The sequence below is a fragment of the Pleurodeles waltl genome, chromosome 8, assembly GCF_031143425.1.
Source record: "Pleurodeles waltl isolate 20211129_DDA chromosome 8, aPleWal1.hap1.20221129, whole genome shotgun sequence".
Lineage (NCBI taxonomy): Eukaryota > Metazoa > Chordata > Amphibia > Caudata > Salamandridae > Pleurodeles > Pleurodeles waltl.
This window is the reverse complement of record NC_090447.1, coordinates 469,246,099-469,271,726: the sequence shown is the minus strand read 5'-3', so window position 1 is coordinate 469,271,726 and position 25,628 is coordinate 469,246,099. Positions and strand designations below refer to the sequence as shown.

Sequence of the window (25,628 nt, the reverse complement as noted above, 5' to 3'; positions counted from 1 at the left end):
GTGTCATTGAAGTGTTGATGAATTATTGCACTTCTGTTGTCCTCATCCTCTGCCTCCTCATCTTCACTGTCCACAGGGAACACTGCTGCCACATGCCCATCTCCAGCCTCATCCTTCTGCAGAAAAGGCACCTGGCAACGTAAGGCAAGGTTGTGCAACATATAGCATGCCACGATGATCAGGAAGACCTTCTAGGGTGAGTAGCACAGGGAACCACCTGTGAGATGGAGGCAACGAAACCAAGCCTTCAGGAGGCCGAATTCCCTCTCTATAATTCTCCTTGTTCGCCCATGTGACTCATTGTAACGTTCCTCTGCCCTTGTCCTTGGATTCCTCACAGGGGTCAATAGCCATGAGAGGTTGGGGTAACCAGATTCACCTGCATATATCAAGGGACACCTCTTAGACACACTCTAACTCTTAGGGCCCATACCATACCCATACACCAAAATCCACTGGGGGGAACCAGGGCTCACCTATTAGCCACACCCGGTGCCTCAGGAGTTGAGCCATCACATATGGGATGCTGCTATTCCTCAGGATAAAGCCATCATGCACAGACCCAGGATACTTTGCATTGACATGGGAGATATACTGGTCCGCCAGGTACACTATCTGCACATTCATTGAGTGAAAGCTCTTTCGATATCTGAACACCTGTTCATTTCTCCGGGGGGTGGGACAAATGCAATATGTGTACCATCAATTGCCCCAATAATGTTGGGGATATGTCCCATTGTATAGAAATCCGCTTTCACTGTGGCCAAATCCTCCACCTTGGGGAAAACAATGTAGCTGCACATATGTTTAATCAGGGCAGACAGCACTCTGGTCAGCACTATTGAGAACATTGGCTGTGACATTTCTGCTGCCAAGCCCACTGTCACTTGGAAGGAGCCAGTTGCCAGGAAATGGAGCACAGTTAGGACTTGCACAAGAGGGGGATCCCTGTGGGTGACAGATAGCAGATATCATGTCAGGCTCCAATTGAGCACACAGCTCTTTGATTGTGGCCCTGTCCAGTCTATAGGCGAGGATAATGTGCCTGTCCTCCATTGTTGCCAAGTCCACCACGGGTCTGTACATGGGGGGATGTCTCCATCTTCTATTCATCTGCAGCTGTTGCAATCTATGGGGGAAAACGGTGAGCAGCTGGTCAATATCTCATATTTCCAAACACTACACCTCTTTGTATGTTGTTATTGTAACAATATATTGTTGGATAGGTCCAAATGGTGCTTATGTGTACTGTGACGTAGTTAGGTACCATGGCCTAATCCCCCCTCCGAAATGGCATCCGCCTGTCCTGTATGGAAGGACATGTCGAAAAGAGGTAATTCCGCTGATGTTGTGCGCCGTTGCGGGAGGCGGCCGAGAACCGCCGTGCAACTCCTCATTGATTATCATTGGGCCCTATGGGTTACAGTGGCCAATGGTGATGTACGCTGGTGGTGATGGTACGCACCGCCGCAGACGTGGACGCCATTTTCTATCTGTTCACTCACTTGCTACCTGACCTTCAACAGGAGAGGACCTACACTGCATGTGCTGCTGTGACCTGTGTCTGGAACAGACCATGGCTCGTGTGACCGGGGAAAGGGCCACTGCCTTCACCGTGGCAGAGTTGGAGAGACTGGTTGCTGGGGTCCTACCCCAATACGTTATGCTGTATGGGCCTCCAGATCAACAGGTGAGCACACTGTGAGCACGATGCATGGGGCATGAAGGCAAGGAGTGGTGAGTTTGAAGTCTTCGTGTGGGAAGGATTTGGTGGAAGGCGCCTGGGGAGCGTGCTGCATGTATGTTTGGCCATGTCTGTGCAATAAGGGGATGTGAACGGCTATGGTGGGCCATGAGTGTAACAGACAGGATGGTCTGACTGATACCTTTTCCTATGTGTATTTTTCTGCAGGTCAGCGCCCATCAGAAATAGGGTATATGGCGTGGCATCGCCAAGGAGGTGCGGACCCTGGGGGTCTACGGCAGGCTGAGCACCCACTGTCAGAAACGGTGGGAGGACCTGAGACACTGGGCACAGAAGATGGCGGAGGCCCACTGGGGATGCCCTCCCAACGAGGAAGGGGTGCCTGTCGACACTGACCCTCCTGATGGCTGCATACTGGCGGTGGCCTATCCAGAGCTGGATGGACCCTTGGGGGCATCACAGCAGCCACAAGGGTTTGAGTACAGTGCCCCAATATACTACTTGTGTGTGGTGGGGTGGTATCCGGGAGGGGGATGTGGACCTGTGGGTGCCCCTAGGCCAGGCCGGATATTGCAGGGCAGTTCCCATGCCGGGCAGGGTCTGATGTTAGCTTCCTCCAACAAGCTAGTAGGCATCCCCTACTGGGCAGGGGTCTGTGGGTCTCTGGTATGCTGCAGTTGGCGTTAGGTGTCCCTGCCCATGGGCTGTTGACTAGCATTGTGACTGCAAGTGCATTGCCCAGTGTGTAGGACTGTTACCTGTGTGTGTGTGTCGTGTACGCCAACGGTGGTGTTGTTGCGGTCATTGACCAAGTGTATCCTTTGTCTCTTCTCCCCCCTCTTTGTTTTGTCACCCTGTCCTTATATGCATTAGCATCATCTGGCAGAGGAGAAGAGGCACCGGCGACAGAGGAAGCTGCATCCCACAGGGCCCAGGAGGCCGAATCTACCGACGGTGAGGGCACCAATGGGATGGAGGGCGAGGGGAGCACCACGGCGGAGACTGGAGGGGACAGTTCGGACAGTGATACCTCCTCCGATGGAAGCTCCCTGGTGGTGGCAGACACCTCTGTGCCCAACCCAACTACAGGTACAGCCGCCACCTCCATACTTGCACCACCCTCCAAGCAGCCCCTCAGCGTGTTTTTCGTGCCCGCTCACCCAGGAGAGTGGGCAATTCCTTCGCCCCAGCTGCTACAGGGAAGGGCAAGGAGCAATCCCCAGATGCTGACAGGAAGGATAAGGGGCCTGCAACAGCAGGCAGGAAGTACAGGAGGCCTGGTGCTGGGACTCATTCAGAGCCCCCACCACCAACCATGGGGGTTCAGCCGACTAAGGCTGCAGGGGATGTGCTGGAGCCTCCCCCCGCCACTGCAAGCACCACCACCAGCACCGCCACCAGCACAACTGCTAGCAGCAGCAGCCCCAATGGGCAGCCATCCGAGGCTGCAGGGGAAGGGCTGGAGCCTCCCCCCACCACTGCTAGCATCGCCACCAGCACTGCCACTAGCACCACTTCCAGCAGCAGCAGGCCCAGTGGGCAGCCGTCCGAGGCTGCAGGGCAAGGGTTGGAGCCTTCCCCCACCACTGCTAGCACCGACACCTGCACCATCACTGCCACCACCTACGCACAGTGCGTAGTCCTGCATTCATGGGCTGTTGTGTGGCCTGACCCCTGCAATTCCTGTGGGTCTAACATCCAGGTGAGAGACTGTGACCTTGCACTCCCCAGGATATGCATCACAGGGCACAATGCCCCCTCCAGAACCAGTGGAGAAGCCATCCACTCACCCCATACTTCCCAGGACGAAGCACACTGGGCAATATGCCCCCTCCAGTACCAGTGGATAAGCCATCTACTCACCCCATGCTTCCCAGGATGAAGCACACTGGGCACAATGTTCCCTCCAGAACCAGTGGAAGAAGCCTTCTGCTCACCTAATCCTTCCCAGGATGAAGCACACTGGGCACTATGCCCCCTCCAGAACCAGTTGAGAGGCCATCCACTAGAGAGACTGTGGCCTTACACTCCCCAGGACCAAGCAGTGGGTAAACACCCACTTGAGAGACTGTGGCCTTGCACTCCCCAGGAACAAGAAGTGGGCAAGTCACCCACTTGAGAGACTGTGGCCTTGCACTCCACAGGACCAAGCAGTGGGCAAACCACCCACTTGAGAGACTGTGGCCTTGCACTCCTAAGGATGAAGCAGTGGGAAAGTCACCCACTTGAGAGACTGTGGCCTTGCGCTTCCCAGAACCAAGCAGTGGGCAAACCACCCACTTGAGAGACTGTGGCCTTGCACTCACTCCCCAGGAAAGTGCACAGGGCATGTTGCCCCCTCCAGGACCAGTGGTGTTGTACCATATTCCGGCTGAGGTGTCCTCCCATTCCCTGCCCCCCTGAGGAGCCTGTCTATTTTTGACCTGCTGCCCCTCCTGTGTTCTCTCCGTGCTGTTGCAGGAGTGAGGTAGGGCCTTGGCCTATGTGTTGTGGCCCTCTGGCCCACAGACATTGAGGACTGGGCAGTGTCCTTACATTTGTAAATATGCATATACGTTTGGATTTTGATGCACTTATTCATAGTATTTTATCGTATTACACTCACTTTCTTCAAATCATTTCGTCCTTGCCGTTTTCCTGAGGGGTACGGGGTAAATATGTTATGTTGTTGCATCTGGTTGTGTGTATGTTGTTGGGGGTGGGGGGTGTGTTGCATGTGTGTGTCACTCTCTTTTTCCTCCCCCCTCCCCTGTTTGCTAGACAGAAGTACTCACCTTAGTCATCTTCACCGGCGCTGGTGTTCATAATGAAGCAGAAGGTAGACGAGCATGGGGAAAACTTGCAGCTTGGGCTCCATGGTGTCGTGTTTGTTCTCTGAGTCTCCACAGGTGAGTCCTTCGACTTCTGGGATCTGTTTCCGCCAGGCTTTTGATGTCGTTGATACCGCCTCTGAAAAGGTGATGGATAGGCTGGTTATAATAGAGTGGGCAATACATTTTCTTCTGCCTGGCTGTTGGCGGTTACTGCTGTGGTGCTTGTTCATTCCTACCTGGAAGTCAGTGTGTTAAAGTGTCTGTCTTTCTGAGTGGTTTCAGCTGTGGTCATGATTCTATTTTTGTTACCGCCGGCCTGTTGGCGGTATTACCTCCGCTTTATCACCGACCACAAGAGTTGTAATGAGGGCCATAGTGTCTTAGCCTTACAGAGCCAGTCCTCAGGGTATAATAAAGTTAGGGAAGAGAGACAGCATAAGCAAGGAAAAGAAAGCTTAAGCTACAGATTTGAACAGAAGTAGGTGGAACTTAGCTACAGAAATAACAAATATAGAAAATAGGATAATTGAGGGTGGGATAACAGCAGTGTCGGCTCCTCCGCTATGGCTGAGGAGAATTGCTCCCCTGCCAGAAGCTGCAAACCTTACACAACAAAGGGATAATAAAGTATGTTTGTTGTCCCTTCATTGTGAAAGGAGCGGGGCCAAGGGGTGAAGAGCAGTGAAGGGAGTGCACTGTGCACTCCCTTCAATGCACATGTATGTTTATCTGGCCCTCTCGAGCAGGCCAAACACATGTGCAGTAGGCTCTCTCCAGCCCAGTATTGTGTTGCCAGGCTGGAGAGAGCAGACACAGGCTCCCAGTCTGTCTGGGTGCGCCCTGGTTGGGCTCTCTCAGCCAATCCTAACGCTTCTCAGAGCAACATCAGGATTGGCTGCAGGGCAGGTTGGGAGCCTGTGCCTGCACTGCAAGACGGAGAAGCGTAGCAGAGGTATGTTTATTTCTTTTTTTTTAAGTTCATTAAAATCCCTTCCTCCCCCACCTCCCCTGCACGCTGCCCCACCACCTGTATCCCCAGCAAGCAACAAATGGATAACAGGAATAAACATTGAAATAGAATGAAAAGTATTTGGAAAAAAGTCACAGAATAAGAGAAAGGGGGAGAAATTAATCTAATTGCGAGAGGTAAAAGTTAGAGAAATAAATATTAACAAGAACTTGCTGGGGCCAGCAGAGCCGTCTGCTGTGATGCTGATGGTAGAACTTCTATCCGCCATGGCACTGGTGGTGGCAACCCTCCTCAGCCTGACCCTCTGATGCCTTCTTCTTGCCCTTGGGTGCTGATGTAAGAAATGAAGAAGATAACAAAAATAGATCAGTAGTACAGTTAATCTCCTAAAAAACATTTTGACAGGCAAAGCAAATTCAGTAACATATTGACATTGCACTTTTCTATATCAGATAGCCTAATACCTATATGATACAGTTGACGTATTCCTAATTTACAACACCTTACGTCCAATTTCAAATGTCCTAAACTACATTTGGAAATACTATTACTAATGCATTGCAACAAAAGATCTTTGCTGGGAAAATTCAGCCAGTTTTCCATTTCGATGCATTGATACATGTATACATCACTGAAAGATTTCTTGAGACAGTACGAGCTCCATAAGACACAGAGAACGCTAACTCACTAATATATATTACTTACTACTACTAACACAATACCACTATCTTATTGATAGGAGGACACAGGAGTCATCATAACTTCTTAACTAATCTGCCCAAGTGAGTGCCTACAGTAACAAGCTCAACTAGGTAGCACCACACACCTGGATCACTCAAATTGGATCACACAGTATGTGCAACATTAGGTTGTGTGAATTTAATTTACCTTTGATTGCGAGCAGCATGCTATTTGAAAACAAATTGCATTTATAGGATAGGACACAACAAAATGATAACTAGTACTCACCAAGGGACCAACCCTGACTCCCAGTAAGTCAAGCAGGCCCCTCTCCCATTTAAGAATATCAGCCCAGTAGTGCATCAGCCTGCCCACAGCAGCAAATGCTCCATTAGGCTGTACCCAGTACCGGGCTGCCAGCAGGAAGGGGAGGTGGTGCTGCACAAAAAAAATAAAAACAAGTGCAGCCACCTCCTCCTCGCTAAAAATGGCATGAGGCTCTTGTCATGTGGCACCTGCAGGTTATGAAGTTAGCTACACCCCCTGCACTGGCACTACCTCATCCCCCACATTCTGCCATAGCACTGGGTGGAATATTAAAAAAAGACAGGGGAAAAAGAAGGAAGGGAGAGGGAGAAATTAAGTTAAGAGAGGTTAGGGGAAAACTAATAAATGGACAAAAAAGTAATAGAAAACAAAAAAAGAAAAACATTAAATACTCAAATACACACACTAAGGAAATAAATGTAAAATAGGGGAGGATAAGTTGGATAAAGTAAGGATGACTAAGATAAAGTAGGGATTGTAAGGTACATGAAGCACCATGTACAGAATAGGAAAGACAAGATGGCTACCCTTGCAGTTGACCACATGGTTATGTTTGTGCTCTTGTTCCAATGGAGATGGTGTTACTTGCATCAATTGGCATGAACGAAAGGCTGAGCACAACATCACCTGCTCACGTGAGATTGGTGAAGTATGCAGAATTGTTTCTTTATTCAGTGGAATTCCACATAGTTGAACTCCGCAACCTCTGCATAGGTCTACTCAGAAGACCTGTTGTACTACTCTACTGCAAGAAGGACTGCTACTCTTCTGCCTTGCTACTCTTCTGCCCTGCTGCCTTAGTTAAAAGGGGATCTTCATCTTGAACCGAGGACCACCAGCGTGACTCAAAAGGCTAGTTGGCTGGTCTCCTGATCAGTGCCTCAGGGATGCAAAAGGGTCTAACCAACTTGAAATCAGCACCTGGAATGTGTCTGCTGTTAGTTCTACACCCCACCCCCCAACGTGGTGCAACCTCAGTCCTGTACCCCTGAAAGTAGGCCTGAAAGTGCTCTGTGAACCGAGCTGTTGTCTAAACAATGCTAAGGCAGCCCAATGCATCGCCTCACAGCTTCAATTCAAAACTGCCACTGTCTGATGCATCCTCAATGCAGGACCTCAGATCTCAACCTGCAGCCCATCAGTACAACAGCTGTGCAACACATCTTCCATGCAGGATCTTGCAACATTCCGCAATCTGAATTTAAGGTACTTTTTTCAGTTGGCCTGAATCTAGCCCGCACTCCATCGTGGTTGGGCTGAACTTTATCCCGGCCTTGCTCAACCAGATAACAACAGTTAACGCTTTATGCTTTTAGGAATTATTTTCGTTTAAATCCTTATAATTGCATACCTTTGGTTCTACTGATTGGTTTTTTGTTGTTTCCGTTTTAAATTATTTATCGAGGTTCACTCTATTTTTATAAATTGGTGTGGAATTTTTCTTGTGTTGTGCTTACCTTACTACTGTTTTACACGCTACATAAATACTTTACATATTGCCTCTAAGGTAAGCCTGACTCCTATGTGCCAAGCTGCTAGAGGGTTGAGCACAGCTTACTTTTGGGTTTTCTTGTGACTTCACCCTTACAAGGAGTATGGATTCTGCTCACCCCCTCAGCCAGCAACCCATTTTCTTACATTGGTAAACAGTGGTGAGGATTAGATGAGGATTAGATCTTGTGTTTGTACAGTTCCATACAGTAATTTTGTATTATAGTAAAAGCCCAGATAAATAATATGAGGCCTATTCAAACCTCTTTAACTTATCCCTAGTGTCTGATTGTCTGTTTTCCTTTTTTTCTAAATTTAAGTTCCCTACATCTTTGTCACATATCATAGAGGTAGAGAGGCTCAATGCTGATCACCTCAGCAGCGCTGAGCTGCATAAACTCTTCAAGGCGAGGGGCTAAATGCTGGAAAGAAGGCCAAACCCTGACCTTCAGATAGCCATTTGTGTCTATGAGGATGTCATTAGGTGCAAGGATGTAAGACCAGCCTGAGGGCTCTGAGAATGAGGATACTAATATGGGGATCTTGATGAAGGGGAACCTGATTTGGGAATGGTAGATGGCCTGGCTGTGTGACCTGAGTTAGAGATCCATGAAGGGGGAGGTCCTCTACCCACTGCAAGATAGCAAGGAGCAAGAGCTGGAACACATTTGTCTTATGGTCTGTCCCCATGGGAGCTGGAGGACAGGAAATCATAAACAGAGCTCGGGTTCCAGCTAACCAAAAATGCACCAGAGGCAGACGAGAAAAAGAGAGAGAGTCTTGGCAGAAAATAAAATGCTGCTGGAGCATTAGAAGAGCCAGAAAGAGGTGATGATTAAAATTTGAGAGACCTCAAAATCCAACAGCAATGGTGGTAGCTTACTTTGAGAGTGTGAAGGTGGCAAAAGGTGCACATACCCAAAAATCTGGTATTCAACTATTTCATGGGAGAAGATATTGATAAATGACTTGCTGCATATGAGGTATCTCTGAAGGTGCACAGTATCTCAAAGGAACACTGGGGGAGGGGGTGGCTTGTGGAAGCATATGCCAACAGTGGGGAGGGATACACACTAGCAGATGACCTGACCAATTATGCACCCATAAAAGCCATCCTTGCTTTACATTTCTGCTCACCCCTGAGAAATACTGCCAGAGGTTCAGGGACAGCCACAGGGATAGCCACAAACTCCAAAGCAGTCATGGATAGATTTCTTAGATTACTCTAGTAAGGCACTGAATAGCTGGCTGAGGGGCAGCAAAGTTTTCAAATCAAAAATGATTATGATGGGCTGTAGTACCTGATTCTGAGTGAGCACATGCTCAATATTTGTTTTACAGAACTGTGCCAGCACCGTAAGGATATCAAGCTGACTGATCCCAAGAAGCTTGCAGAAGAGGCAGACCTCTGGGTCAGTACCAGAGTGTTCAAGAGGGCATTTGGTAGTGACTCTAAGAAGGGGGGTTCAGGTTTCCTCCAGCAGAGCTAGGGGTATGTTAAAGAGTGAGGGGGAGCTTCAAGATGATCCACACAAGTCCCAGCGTAAGGTGTGGGAAAGGGTTCCGGAGCCCCTCTGAGAAACAGGGGGTGGTCCTGGTGGTGGTGAACCAAGGTGCCCCATGTCCAACCTTGCTGCTATGATTTTTCACAGGACACCACAAGGGGGACTCTTTCTGTCCTAAGAAGCCACCCACTGGCGGGAAGTCTGTAGTTGTGGCCAATATGGCCTTAGAGTTATATAGTCTCCAGGGGCAGGTCATAGACCATGCCATGCCATCCCTTAGCCTGGCTGTAGACTCAGCGTGTGAGCTGGTGATCCCTGAGTGTGTGAGCCATCACTTCTACCTTGCTGAAGTACATGGGACCTCTATTACTGTTCGGAGGAACACCGAGTCTAGCTACAGCATGTTAGTAGAAAGGCTGGTTTCTCTGGAGCAGTACACCGGCCAGGCATGTAGGGTAACTCCGGTCCATGGCCAGGAATGTTTCTGACCTATGATCCTGGCAACGATGGAGTGAGTTGGCGAGGTGACCCAAAGGAGGGTCGTAGTTCCCAGATACCCATAAACTGCATTCTGAGTAATGAGTTGCCCCCGGTATAAGGAAAGCTGAGAGGGGTGGCCACTCATGGCATTATGGCAGTTCAGTTTTCTAGGTGTACAACTCCCAAGCGGAGGGTACGGGAGCCCAGATGGAGGGGCAGGGGAGTGAAGGAAGGACTCTCCCTGCCACTGGTTTAGCCTCAGGATACAGATCCTGTGGTCATGGCAGGTAGTTCTAAATTGGTGTGGGACTGGTCTTGTGGTGTGATTCACCTTATTACAGTTTGAAGTGCTGTATAAATACTTTACACATTCCTTCTAAGTTAAATCTGACTGCTCTGTACCAAGTTACCAGAGGTTGAGCATGGGCTAATTTGGGGTTTACTTGTGACTTCATCCTGACAAGGATTATGTTTTCAGCTTGAGTAGGGTGTCACCCTCCTCATCCAGTGACCCAGTTTCTTACACTATGGTGCAGAGTAAACAGGCTTACCGTGGGTCAATGCGTAAAGTATTCATGCAGTACCAAAACATTAATATTCATCCAGTCAAAGAATCTTTATTTGGCCAAAATATGGCTATAAAAGTACAAGGTAAAATACGTCCCACAATATTCATATCAAAGATACAAAACTCATGGAGTGAATATAAATATATTAAAAATCAAAAAATCATAAAATATACATTAAAGTGCATAATTCTTCCTCAACCTCATAGCAGCACTGATGTGGCTAAGTACAGCTTGCAGATTTCTGGTGAAGCTAAGCTTTGCTGATTGTCCAGACCTTCTTTATAAGAAGTGAAGTGCTTCAGTAAAAGAATAGGACATAAGAACCATATCCTTAGGGCATAATATAAATTGCAGAAGAGCATAAAGTGGGGAGTTGATTGTACGGAAACAGTATCACAAGGGCAACAAGAAAGTGAAGCAAACCAGGTACCATCTGAATGCCACTAGGAAATTAACCATATTCCATCTCAGCCTAGCTAGATACAATCTATGCTCATGATTAGAAATCCAAGATAGCTAAGGTTCAATATCTAAAACAGAGAGAATTTGCATGTAACTAATCACTGAGCCTTTATTGAGTGGTTTCCTCATTCTGGTTCCTCCCTATAAGAAACAAAGCATTGTATACTTAATTATTTGGTATGTGTAGTTTGATACCTTCAGGAGAATCAAAGAGATGATTACAGCCTAAGCTATAGAGCGTGTTGTTAGCATACATCAGCCATGGGATGGCAGACATATTATCTAATTTTAAGTAGTCCTCCACTATATGCCTAGAGAAGCCTGCTTTAGGATTATTTCACAGTTTAACCATAATAATATGGGACCATGCCAACCTGATCTTGAAGGAAACCCATGTTCACGTCCATGTGTAAAATAAAACATGACGTCATTTTCGGAATGGCTAAAAGCCTTCACAAGAATTTATTTTCAGCAATCAGTAGTTTTCTGAAGTTGGGGTAGCCCCAAACTCCTGCCCCATATGTACCTACTGAGAGACATTTGCTATTATAGAGCTGGATCATCTCTCTGATTGGTTTATGGCCTAGTTCTTTTGAAAATCTAAACATAGCCTCACATGCCACCCCATGTTTGCAATCTTTGATTTATAAACCTATCCCATGTGCAATTTGCATCCAACAAAATGTCCAGGTAATTGAAAGAAGGAAGTTTATCAATGAAGGCTCCCCAATATGACTTTTTTCAGATTTGATGCATTTAGGGCCACAAATCATTATAAATTATCTTTGCTCATTAACTTTAAGACTTAAATTTAACATAAAATTGTTAAAACCATTCTAACACATTCTGAAGTTCATTGGCTGTTAATGCTAGGAGGACCACATCATCTGCATAACGCAGGGCCAAAACTGTAAAAGAACCAATTCTGGGCACGTCTTTACAACAGGACTCTAAGAAGGTGTCTAAAGCGTTAATGTAAAATAAAAATGTGAAGGGGGCTAAAATATGTCCCAGTCTAACACCACAGGCGACCTTAATTGGCCATGTGCAGTCCAAATAATGAGAATAGTGTACTTTAGTTGTTGTGCTCCAATACTTTGGAGGATCAACGCCCGTCTGCTCCATCAGTCTCCATAAAATGCCTCTATCTACTTAGTCAAAAGCACAGGAGAGGTTCATAAATGCCATGTGTAGGGCACCTCTCATGGCTTTGACATATTTTCCAAAAATAAGGGATAGGTTGAGTACTTGATCCACGGACCCTAACCCAGACAAAAACCATATTGCACAGGTGAAAAAATTAAGTTTGCTTCTGCCCATGCCTGCAATTTCCCAGGATAACCAATCCTGGGGTTTTTGCTGTAGAAACTATTAGGACATTGGGCCATAACATGCTGGATGATTCCACTCTCCGTTTTGAAAAATGGGAACTATAGCGGCTTCTCTCCAAGAGCTGACAAGGTCACCCATGATTACTGCTCCCAAGACGTTGGTGATTTGTCACACCCAGAAATCTCTGTTGTTTTTAAACCAGTCTATTGGAACCCCAACACGTTCTGCCACCTTTCCGCTGGCAGAACCTGTAACAAATGCTAAATCTACAAGATCACATAACTGGCACTCAGTTATAGAGTGATGATATACCTCCACATCACAAAGCCCTTCCTTATTTGGGTTGAAGAAACAATGGAAATGGTCGATGCATTCCCCTTCTGGGATATGGCACTCAATATTAGCCACTAAACTATCCAAAAAAAGAGGTGTTTTACTTTTTCCCAAAAGAGTCTACTGTCTTTCAGGCAGGCTGCTCTTTACAAGTCTTCCCAAGCCTTGATTCTAATATCTTCCTTTCTTTTCTCAATTGCTCGCTTATAGGTATTTCTCATTTTCCTAATGTCTACCATATTGCATGGGGTCTGATTAGTAGCTGTTTTAAGAGCTTTGAGCACTGCTGCACATACCAAACTGAACCATGAGTGGGCAGGATGCTCTTTGGCATCCTACATTCTTTGCTAAATCCACTGATATTAAAACAAAATCAAGTGTACTCCTCTTACCTCTACCATTGAAGGTAGGGGGACTTACAACACCCAGTCCTTGAAAGTCCAAGGAAAAGGTCAAGTTGTATGTTAGAACTAATTGGTTTAAATCTTCGCCATAATATGAATATATAAAATGGCTGATATCTGGCCCTTTCTCAAATATGGTTCCCACTGCGGGTACATTTAGAAATGTTGAAATCACCCCCCAGAGGATTGAGGTATAATTTCCAGCAATGTTCTCATGTTGTTAAATTAAGTTCCCCATCTCTTGAATAATCCCAACTGGCTGTGCAGAAAAGTAATTTAAATAAAAATTAATTAAAATCAAATTAAAACATTTTTTGAATTGAAGATGGAGAATTTGAAAATATGGATTAGTGGCAAGAACCTTGATTTTCAAATCCCCAGAAGTACATGACTCAAACATGCCTAAACCCCCCTTTCCTCTTCCTGCCGTTGACGGGACTGCATTGAGACAATAAGATTTGAAACTGTTTATATGAACAGTATTTAAAGACCAAGTGGCATATTTACTAGAAAGTGGCGCATCAGCTCTGATGTGCCACTTTTCTTGCGTCGCCTTGCACCTCCCTAACGTCACCATGGTAGCACTGTATTTACTATACACTGCACCATGACACACGTTAGCACAATAGCGTCATAATTTATGATGCTATTGTAGCGCTTTGCTAGATTAGCACCATAAATTTTGCCACTAGTCCAGCAAAGCAGAAGAAGGCCCATAGGTTATTATGGACGCATCACTTTAACCCCTGCCATGAGAAGGCGTTTAAAATGACGGAAAACATGGTGCAGTGAAATCTTGTAAATTTCACTGCACCATTTTGTTGGGCCTCCCTGCGTGGGAATGCCCCCCTTGCATACATTATACCTAGCAAGGGGTTACAAAGTCATGCAATGCATACATTGCACCACTTTGTAAATATGGCACATCATGAGGGCCTCCTTAAAGCCTCCTTAGTGTAAGAAATATGATGCTAGGGCAGTGCAAGGAGGTGCAAGGGGCTTGTAAATATGCCTCCAAGACTCCTGGCAACAAGTGATATCAAATTCCTGGACAAAAGACAGCCAGTCCTCATTTTGAATTTTCTGATGCATCCCCACAATGATCCTTGTTAAAAAATTCTTACCTTTACCATGAACGATGTTAGAATATGAATAACGATTAACCCCAAAGTCTACTGCCTCAACAGCACAGAACTGGCAGTTTAAAACTGCACACACAGACACTGCAGAGGCAGGTGTGAAACCTGTTTACAGGGCATCTGATGTGGGTGGCACAATCAGTGCTGCAGACCCACTAGTAACATTTGATTTACAGGCCTGGGCACCTCTTCTGCCCTTTACTAGGGGCATACTAGTAAATCAAATATGCCGATCATGGAGAAAACCAATAACCAACCCAATTTAGACAACAAGCACTTGCACTTTAGCACTGGTCAGCAGTGGTAAAGTGCCCAGAGTCCTGAAACCAACAAAATCAGGTCAGAAAAAATAGAAGGAATGGAGGCAAAAGGTTTGAGTATGGCCCTGCAAAAAGGGCCAGGTCTAACATTATCAATAAAACATGTCCCCTTAGTTGCATTTGGTATGGACACAGAATGAGCTGGGGGGAGCAGTAGCCTCAACATTAGTCGTGGGGCACAGGCTGGATGACATTGGTGCCAGTGGTGGGGGAGTGGCAAAATCAGCAGATGTAAGTGAGTGATGCCACTCTGCCAGTTTTAGCTCATTAGATACCCGCTCCACGGCCCTCATCAGGAATAATGCTAATAGTTGTATGTTGCCATTGACACATAGGCCCTCATTACAACCCTGGCAGTCGGTGTTAAAACGGCAGTAATATCGCCAACAGGCCGGCAGTAAAAAATTTGGGATTTGGACCATGGCGGTTGGCGCCATCCAAAACCGCCAATTTCACACACTGACCGCCAGGGTAGAAAGGCCACTGGGCTGGAGACTTTGGTCTCCAGCCTGGTGGCAATCACATTTCCACCCTCAGGATTACGACCCGGCCTACCGCCATGGTTTCTGTGGTTTCTGTACCGCCACGAAAACCATTGCGGTAGGCACTATCAGTGCAAGGGAATCCATTTCCTGGCACTGATAGGGGTCTCCCTGCCCCCCACCCCCTCCCCAGAGTCCTCCCCCACCTGCTCCTGCCCCCGCACATATACACACCCACATGCGCACCCATATACACATATGCACACACGCATATCCACATCCACCCACGCCTGCAGACATACATTCCAACATGCCACAACATACACCAACATACTTTGTCACACACATGCATGGACAACACACAACACTCACATTCACTCATTCACGCATGCATCCACCGTGACTCACACCTGCATGCATGCATTCCAAAACATACACCCCACACACATACACACAACACCCCCCACCTCCCTCTCTGGTCGGAGAACCCGACTTACCTGCTTGCAGGGGGTCCTCCGGCTGGAGACGGTCCATGGCGCTGCTGTCAGCAGCAGCGTCCACCAGCAAAACACCGCCAGGCCATATCATTGCTCATGATACGGTCGGCGCTGTTTTGCTGGCGTGGTGGTGCTGCTGTCAGCAGTGCCGCCTTACTGCCATCCACCGCCATGACTGTCGGCGGTGTTCTGCCAGATTTTTGGCGGTATACCGCCGGTGATCATATTACGCTTTGCCTGCTGGTAGCCACGGAGCAGTATGTTGGCGGCCGTCACTGAGGAGGTAGGCGGTCAATACGGCCAATCTTGTAATGAGGACCTTAGTGTCTCAATGATAGTTAATGGGTACAGTAGTTTCCGACCTAGGTGCAATTTGAGGCTGACTGCAATGGAGGACGGGTAAGTAATCAAAGGATTCATTACTGCCCATTCAGGTCAGCCTTGTGTTTGCTCCTGGAAGTTATTTTACGCCTTTTTCACACCTATTCATGTCTAATGTCTGGCTGAAAGTAGCTGAAGAACTAATACAAATTAGCCTCCAGGAACTTCAGGCAGAGAAAAGGTAACTTTCTAAAAAGTTATTTTTTCCAGATATTCATTAAAATCAGACTTCACAAATGAGCTGCATTTATTAATAGTTGTTACATTATCCCATTCCAAAAATACAGCATTAGTATGTTATTGTGCACTCTGTTTTTCTATATAGGACAGTCAGGCCTGCCACAATGAAAACAGGTTTTTGGGCCTTGTCACTGTAGGCATATGGTATAATTAGTTTTCTGCATGTCCCACTTTCAAATGCAATACACCCTACCTTGTGGGCTCCAAGATTATGCAAAGGTGACCTATTAATATTCAAAACAGAGTTTTTCTCCTGTTAAAAAGGGCAGTTGGCCTTCAGGTTTAAAACTGCAGTAGTCAGGCTACAAGTCAGGCTACAATAGTAGGCCTGATGCCGTGTGCGCACTGCTTCTATAGTAGATGGCACAGTAGATGTCGTACTTCACTAGTAGAGTTTAACTTCCAGGCCGTGGGTATGCCTTGTACCATATACTAGGAACTTATAGGTAAGTTAAGTATAGCAATCCGAAAGATGCCTATTCGACCTTGTTTAAATGAGAAACACAAGCACTTTATAGTTGGTTAGCAGAGGCGAAGTGCACAGAGTTCTAAAGCCTGCAAAAACAGAGGGTCCAGCAAAAAGGCAAACAATCCAAGGTGACTACGCAGAGAAGTCAGATTTCCTCTAGTACAGGTGTAAGCCAGATCCCTAGGTACTTCATTTTGGCAACTCTACCTTCATGCTGTAAGGAATATGAACCATGTGGAAGTATCTGGGCATTTTCATTACTCAGATTGTAGCCAGGTACTTTTCCATATTGTGCTGCTACTGACTCAATATTTGGAAGGGCAAGTATGAGATAATGTGTGATAATTGAAACACCATCAACGTATGCCATAACCTCCGTTTCATCTGAGGAAAAATTAACCGGTTTGTTTAGCTGGGACTTCATCAATTGGCATAAAATGGCTCCATATAAAGCGCAGGGAATAAGGGGAACCCATGCCATGTGTCACGGTTGATAAGATCATATGTTACACCATTATTGGATATCATGGCCTGATGATTACTGTATGCTATCCGGATCATATCAATGAAGTCAGACGGAGCTTTGAGATTGATTAGAAGCCTCCACCAAATATTTTAATACAACTGCAGTATTGAAATGCTCTATAGAGTCTCTGCCAAGAATAATGGCATGTTGCCATGGCATAACCAGATTGAGGAGAGCTAGATTTATTCTAGCAGCGAGTAGACGGGTATATATTTTATAGTCAGAGCACAGGAGCGAAATGGGGAAGTAAGAATTAAGTAATATTTAGGGCTTATACTTTTTTTAACAAATACGGCTGTGCGTGCTATGGGCCACGATGGAGATGGTGAAGCACCTTTATATACTGAATTCATTAGTCAGAGAAAGAAAAGAGACACTTCCAATATAAGAATTTTGTAAACGGGCCGAACTGTGTTACACAAGAGAATCGATTTAATCACCTGTTCAAGCTTAGGCATTGTAACTGAGGCACCTGACATCTTGGCTTGGGGATGTGATAGGGAAGGAAGTGGTATTGTATCAAGATATAGGTCAATTGCCTCTGGTTGTATCAGAATGTTGCTAGTAATGTGAACGAAATTCATTCAAAATATTCACCCTGTTTAAGCTATTTTAGCACAGATTTCCATCGAAGTCCTGCACTTCCCTTATAGAGTGACAGGCAATATGTTCTTGCACTTGGACTGCTAGGAAAGTCCCTGCTTTGTCTCCCATTCATAATTCATTTGAATCTAGATTTCTGGCTGGCTCTCACACTGAAAAGAGGCAGTAGCCTGGATCTAATATGTAATAATTTCACCCAAGTATGAATATGTGCTGAATGTAATGATTGTTTTAGAGATGCATGTCGGTTTTCAAAGCATACATAAGAGAGTCTGTTAATGCATGGTATATTCTGTTTTGTCAGCAGGGGGGTTTCATTGTAAAACCCCATATAGCAGCTTTCTCTGGGGCATATTTACAAGCTCCTTGTGCCACGTTAGCGCCGCCATAGCGTCATTCTTTTGAGGCTAAGGCGGCACTAAGGTGGGCCTTCTACCGTGCCACATTCACAAAGTGGCGTAATGCTTGCATTGCCCCACTTTGCGACCCCTTGGCCACATTATGTCTGCGTCAGGCATAATGCATCCAAGGGGGGATGTTCTGGAGCAAGGAAGCCCGAAACAATGGCGCAGCGAATTTTACATTTCATGCGCCATTTTTTTCGTCATTTTTAAAGCCTGCTCAGAGCAGGCGTTAACATGATGTGCCCATTATATTAAATGGGCCTCCCTGTGCTTTGCTGCATTAATGTTAAAGTCTTTGACGCTAGTTTAGCAAAGCGCCACAAAAGCGTCAAAAATGTTGATGCTATTGTGCTAACGACCACCATGGTGCAGTGTATTGCAGCGTATTGTAAATATGGCGCAACCATGGTGTTGATAGGTGTCCTTTAGCGTACAGGGGAGTAGATTGAGCATTTTGACCAGGGAGCAACTTTATATATGTCCTTAGGTTTTGCATGTATGATGTAGTCAATGTGCGTATGCTGTGTTTTTTTTTCAAAGTTCTTTTTAAGATTTCTGGTGTCCTATGTTTTCTGTTTTTATTTGATAACATAATATCGAAAGTTACTGGAGCATATTCAGACACCCAGATGGGATGATTTGGTACTTGTGATGTTTCTAATGAGGTCCAATGTACTAAATAGCAATCTATTCTAGAGTACTGATCATGTGCTATGGAGTAGAAAGACTATGCTCTTTCCTGGGGAAACTCCATGTCCATGGATCAGCAACATTTAAAGTGTGGCACATAGAGGAGCTAGTACTTCGTACTTGGGCCATACATGATTGAGACTTAGTGACATATTTGTGAGCCCCCTTACTTTGCTCTTGCACTAAACAATGTGGTGCAAGAGTGGTACAAATGAAGTTGGAGGTTTATGAAGCCATGCAAGGCCACCTTGCGTGGCCCTGCTTGGCTTCATAAATTTCGAGTAATGCAACGCAGCGCCACGCAAATCTGTGCCAGGGAGATATTTCCATTACTGTTCGCGGGTGTTCCCACGCAACATCCATGGTTTTTGACACATTCTCATATTCACCAAAAAGATTTGCCTCCCCAGGAAGGAAGTAACAATAATAAATATCTTTATTTCTCCTTGTTTTTTTCCTCTTTCTATATGTACTGCACTTTGCAGCTCACAACGAAAGAACGAAAGAAGAAAAAAGCTTCTAAAGATTGTTTTTGGTGTAAGGATGCGTGTGTTAGCGCTAGGCAGCCTATAGTGTGGAAGTGCAGTAGAAAGGAGAGGAATGCGCTATATTGCCTTAAATACTGTTGCATTCCTGCCCTTTCCCAGTGAAGCAGTGCAGCAAGGTGACTTGCTGTGCTGAACCACGTTCTCCTAAATATGCCCTTTAGTGTTAGTGGTATCAAAAAACTGAAAACTAATGTAATTAACACCACCTGCTACAAAATAACTATCAGTAGTTGTGATTAATGTATTTAAAATGTGGTTGAATTTGGTATTTTCTGAACGTAAGCTACAAGAAGGCTTAACCTTTGCCTTTGATAGGCCTTTGCGTTATGCGGAAGATCTTCAAAGTTTATCGCCTACTGGTGGGACACCAGAGAAGAGCTTTTACAAGTGGTGAGATATGGTAACTTATGTGTATATGCAGCTATTGTCTCACCATGCCATTCTGAATTTATTGCAGTGTGCAGCGACAGCCACTTGTAGAGTTTTGTTGCATAATCAATATGTAATAATATGACAGAAGCGATTGCCTGGAGCCTCTGTGGGAATCTTATGCATGGGAAAGTTGGCCTACTGTCCATTTGATGTGAAAGGCACTTCTCAAGGCTCATTTTATTTGTGGAGCCGGAGAAAAGTATAAATTTATGATCACTCTAACGTTCCTAACATCTGTTAATTTTGTTGACTGTTCTCCTATGGCCATACAGTTTGTGGATGGCAGTTCTCCCAGTCTTCGCAGTTGATGTTTTAATACACTAAGCTACCAGACCCAGTTTAGAGAAATAAAATGACCCATAAGAAGGATGGGAGAGATCACCTGAGAGCAGCAATACTTCAAAATCTTAAGCAATCTACCATGACTTCATCAAATACTGGCACAGGTGAAACCAAGCTGGAGGTGCAGCTCCTATAATTAAAACATGTTTAAAAAACTATGAGATCCACTCAAAGTGGTGCTGACACAAAACCAATGAAGGTGTGACTTTCAAACACCAAAAAAAGTCTCCATGGCATGCACCTGATGATTGCACGTTTCCAAACTATCAGTAGTTGTACCATTCTATGGAGTCTCCCCTTGTGTGAGGATTGTGGACACCAAAGTGCCTACACATCTACAAGTTGAGCTGAGTTTCTTATAATTAGGGGTGGGTGATATATTCCATTCCGCCAGCGGAGTTGGTGGAATTTTGGCCACTTTGTGTTTCACTTGTAATTCAGCTTTCTGGCCAAATTCAACCAACCGCTGTGCGGAGGAGTTTTTTCTCGCATGTATCTCACTAACCGTAAGTTGGTGAGTGTGAGAGAGATTTGGCATCCTCTAACGTGATTTTTGGTCACTAAGAAGGCACCCAACAAAATTTCTCCAACGAGGTAAGTCATGGGAGGTCACAACGAACAATATAATCGAGCAGTAGCAAAATCAGCTCAAGAACCTGTGCCCTATGGTATATGGTGTGCTGCTGTTTACGCAGATTTTTCCGCATGGAACGAGCTCAAGGCAGTATGTATAACATATCGAGTTTCATTCAGGCCTGCTTAAATGAGGGTGCAATTCTCAAAAAAGGAGAGTTTCCTACAATATCTGTTGTGCAGGGGTCTAGGCATGGTGTTGCACGTCTGAACAGCAAAGGTGCATACACATGGAAAGTCATAATTGTTGTAGGACTCTCATTGTTCGAACAAGACTGCTGAATAGGGGGTGGCAGCACCACCACTTGTGGGTGACTGAGTCATTCCCACACAAGTTGACGGCTGCTGGACCAACCCTACTGACTTGCTAGCAGCACCTCATCCAACCCAAGAAGGATAGGTGACTTGTGGAAGCCTATTGCATAACAAGCTACTGACCTCTCAGGAAAGTCACGGTGAACAGATGTCAGCCCTTTCTCTCATTAGCAAAATATCTCACACACACACATACAGGCAACAAGGAGATGCAGGGTGGTATTCAATATATATGAGCTGTAATTATTAGGATAATGAGACAGACTAAAATTAGGATTGTGATGGCTAGTGAGAAAAAGATGAACAATCCCAACATATTGCAAAGAACATGTCTTTAAAATTCGTACCTAACGCCTAGCATCTAGCTTCTAGCAAGAGCACATCAGTGATCTGTCCACACAGTCCGTGAGAGGAGTGCCCACTCCAATTACCTTAGAGTGAAGGTCTGCCCTTTGTCTCCGTAGCCGGCTTAGAGAGACAAGTTTGAGGTCTTGCTGAAAATGGCATGTAGCATAGATGGAAATCCTGGTCAGAAGGACCCCTCATCCCACACTTGGCCCACATGTTGTCTTATAGAACAGCATGTTTTTGTTCTGCGAAATAGACCTGACGAGGGCATCTGCCTAATTGTTAGACCATGTTCGTGCTATTGTGGTAGTAATGCCAAACATTATCTTGCGTTGGTCTCATACTGTTCCTTGTCAACCTTGAGTCAGGAACACAATGGGAAATGTTGTGCATAATAATAATAACACTCTTGCAGAATAGCAGCTGATTATGAAAAATAAAACATCCCCACTGAAAAGCAAGCTATTTTAAAATGAATAAATGAGAATAGAGTATAATATCTAGGTAAAAGGGCACAGGCCACAGGCCTACGCTAAGCTAACATATATGTGCACGAGCAAGGTACTAAAATTAACTCACAACACAATTAGCAGAGCAAAGGCACTAGTTCTGTTAAGATTCTATGGTATGCAAACAAGTAATGTGCACTCTACAAAAACTGCAGTTGTAATAAGATTCTGTGCATCCATTTAATTTAAGTAAAGTTTGCATTGGTACCATGTTGCATTGTTACTCTGTCGAGTCCACTTGAAAGAAGCAAATGAACACATCCAGGGTATGGTATGATTCTCAGGAATCACAAGTTGAGGGTGCATACACTGCTTCCAAAACATGTGTTCATTCAAGTGAGGCAAGGGTATAAGCTCACAGGAATGTGTGGCTTCCTAAAAAAAATATCTATGGGGTCCTCCTGGTTCAGGTGATGTGAAAACTCGTTGAATGATGCAGATTCAAATGGGACAGTTTACTAAGTTCTGATGGCATCCGTTCAAGTCTCCAGAAGGTGCAAACCGCAGAAAGTAGCAGCTTTCAAAGCAGCACCACATGTATTAAAATTCAATGGGCATCTCTAATCATGGCACTCAGTTTGAACAGTGGTTCTCCCTCTAGATGGAGGTATGTACAATTTCCATGAGATGGAAAGTTGGATTGTGAGTGGGATACAATGTTGTGTTCCATTGTCTCATGTGAAGTATACAGTACGTGGAGCTTAGCAAATATCCAGGAAATTAGTTTTATATTCAGGGTGTGTACAAGGGAGGTAGGTATGTAGCGGGTGAATCACATGATTAGTAAGCCAGCTGAAGTGCATCAGAGGAGTTCAGTGTGAACCTCCATATTCAACGACCAGGTGCACACTCAAAAATATCAGACTTTGATTTAATTAAGGACAGGCCTAATGTAGGGATTTATTCATAAAGATAACTTTACACATGCAGATTTATTCTTGTGTAAATGTACTTTTACTTTCTGTTGTAATTTTACTACTACTGGCTATTCACCATTTACAAGTGTAAATTTATTCCAAAGTGTAGACTTACTTGTCCCCACCCCTGAAACCACTGGGTGAAAACACATTTTTGATTGTAAAGTTACTACTAGTAACTCTTCATGCATAGGCGGAAGTCTTTGCCACGGGGGTAGTAATCTCCGTATAGTGAAGTATAGGAGAAAGTAAAACTGTTTATTAAACTTTAAAATAATTCAATAAAACATAATAATGTCAACTACTTTTATGTCACAGCACTATTATGTTAACAATGTATCTTAACAAGTGTAGTAAAGTGTAGTGTACCTATAAATATATGTAATTAATGTAAAAATATATATTCAAATATCTGGTAAAATATTTACTTTTATTTAAAACTTTTAGAAATTGGCTTATTAGTTGAGAGGGGTGAAAGCCCCACTAAAATAAACATAATCCTTCTCACGGTGAACCTAAGAAGTCACTAAATAAACCTCTGCTAAACCCTCTGGGAATTAGAGGCAATGTGTGAAGTGTTTATTCAACACTCAAACAGTAATAACGTAAAAACACAACACAAGCAAAATCTCAAATTAACTTTGAAAATACAGTTACATTTAAAATAACACCAAAAGGTGTTCAGGGCACCAAACAGTAGAATTAGAGATATGAAGTTTTTAAGGTTTTAGGTGAAAATATCACCAAGAACCACAAAGTGCCACTGACGTTTTCTGGTGACACTAGACCGGCAATGGTGAAGGGTTACAGTCTCAAGTCCAGCACGAATTATGCTGTTCATGTTAGTAGGCCCGCAAGCAGGAGGCTGTCTGAACAAGAAGCATGTAGAGAGTTGCGAATTGTCATTCTTCTGGCACGAAGAGCTGGTCCTCGCTGGAGCATTGTGTCTGTGATGTCCCAGTCTATCACTGTTGGCATGAAGTGCAGGTCCCACATTGCAGACATCACAGACGGTTGCTGATAAAACAAGCAGTAGGTCCCACTGGCAGTTTGCATTGGTGGTCATCACAGGCAGTCAATTCTTGGCACATTCCTCAGTAGTGAGGCGCACAAAACATCTTTATCTTCAACTTTTCTTCAGGAGGAGTTCACACTGATGCCAGACAAGGGCACCTCTTGGGGATCAGGACTCACTCCAGCAGAGGCTAGCAGCAGGCTAAGGCAGGACCAGAAAGGTCTCCTTGGTGCTGGTCAGCTGGGCAGTTGCTTTGAAGCCTCTGGAAGATTGTCGTATTCCTGCAGCGCTCACACAGGACATAGACAACTGACCAATTACTTCTAGGTAACCTGGGGTCAAGGTACGCAGGTCCTATTATAGTTCTTCAGGCAGCAGGCCAGTTCCTCTTTCTCAGAATGCAGGGCAGTTTGTCTTCTGAATTTCCCGCAACTGCAGGAGGGTTCTGATGAAAGGATTTGAAGATGCCACATTTATACCTTTATGCCATGCTGCCAGCCTTTGTTTGGGGCATTCCCTGGTCTATCCCCAAAAATTATTTTTGTCAGTTCTTCCTCTTCCCCTGAATTTGGCTTCAAATTTTCTATGGTAGCAAAGAAATGCCTGGTGTCTGGTTCCTTTGGGTGTACTGCAGACAGGATCCTTTGAAGTGCAATCAGGCAGGGCACACCTCCTCCCCAGACCCTGTCCCCTCACACCAAGGCTTCTTTTGTTTCAATGTCTGGAAGCAATACACACACCACAAGAGTAAAGCCATTCATAATCATGTGACACTGGACACACACAGAAAGGCACATTTAGTTTAGGCAGAAAAATGCTGATTTTCTTAAAGTGGGACTTTTTAGGAGTTCTTCCATGCCAGAACATATAAAACTGCCCCACATTTTGAATGCCGTGCACCCTGCCATATGAGCCTTTACAACCTACAGTGGCATGCTAGAAATATGTTGTAAAAGGCTACTTTAGCAGGTCACCGACTGCCAGGGTTAAAGTGGCGTTCGTACCACCAACAGGCTGGTGGTACGAATTGCCATATTATGACCATGGCGGTAGCGCCGCGGTCACACCGCCGGGACCGGCGGTTTATCGCCATGGATGTCCCGGCAGCCAGAATCCTCCAGGGCAGCGCAGCTCTGGGGATTTTCACTCCCCTTACCGCCAGCCTGTCCATGGCAGTGTCAAAGGCTGGCGGTAAGGGGAGTTGCGGGCCCCTGGGTGCCCCTGCACTGCCCATGCACTTGGCATGGGCAGTGCAGGGGCCCCCAGGCACAGCCCGTTGCGATTTTCACTGTCTGCATTGTGTGTTTGAAAATGCCACTTTTAGAAAGTGAGCATTTTCTTGCTTATACCATTTCTGTGACTCTGCCTGTTTGTGGATTCCCTGTCTGGGTCAGTTTGATAGTTGAGCTGGTTGCACCTCACACTAGACAGTGACACAAAGGGATCTGGGGTGTAGCCTGCATATCCTGATGAGCCATCTGTGCGAGGAGGGAGGGGAGGAGTGGTCACTCACACCTGAAAGGGCTGTGCCTGCCCTTACACAATGCAGTCTCCAACCCCCTGGTGAGTGTCTGGGGCCTGGCCTGGGCAAGGAAGGATTTCACATTCAAAAGAGACTTTACTTTGAAGTAGGTCTACTTCAAAGGAGGAATTGGTTATAAGAAGGCCACCCAAAACCACAGACTTTAGAAACCCTTCTGGAAACAAGAAGAACCTTTGCCTGGAGAAGAGCTGAAGAGCTGAGGA

At 45.4% G+C, this 25,628-nt stretch overlaps 1 protein-coding gene across 1 annotated transcript in view; it reads left to right on the top strand.

Moving 5' to 3' along the window:
* Positions 1-25,628, top strand: part of LOC138250053 (interleukin-18 receptor 1-like) — a 462,391-nt gene that overhangs the window by 312,619 nt on the left and 124,144 nt on the right. The gene's annotated exons all lie outside the window — the stretch shown is intronic.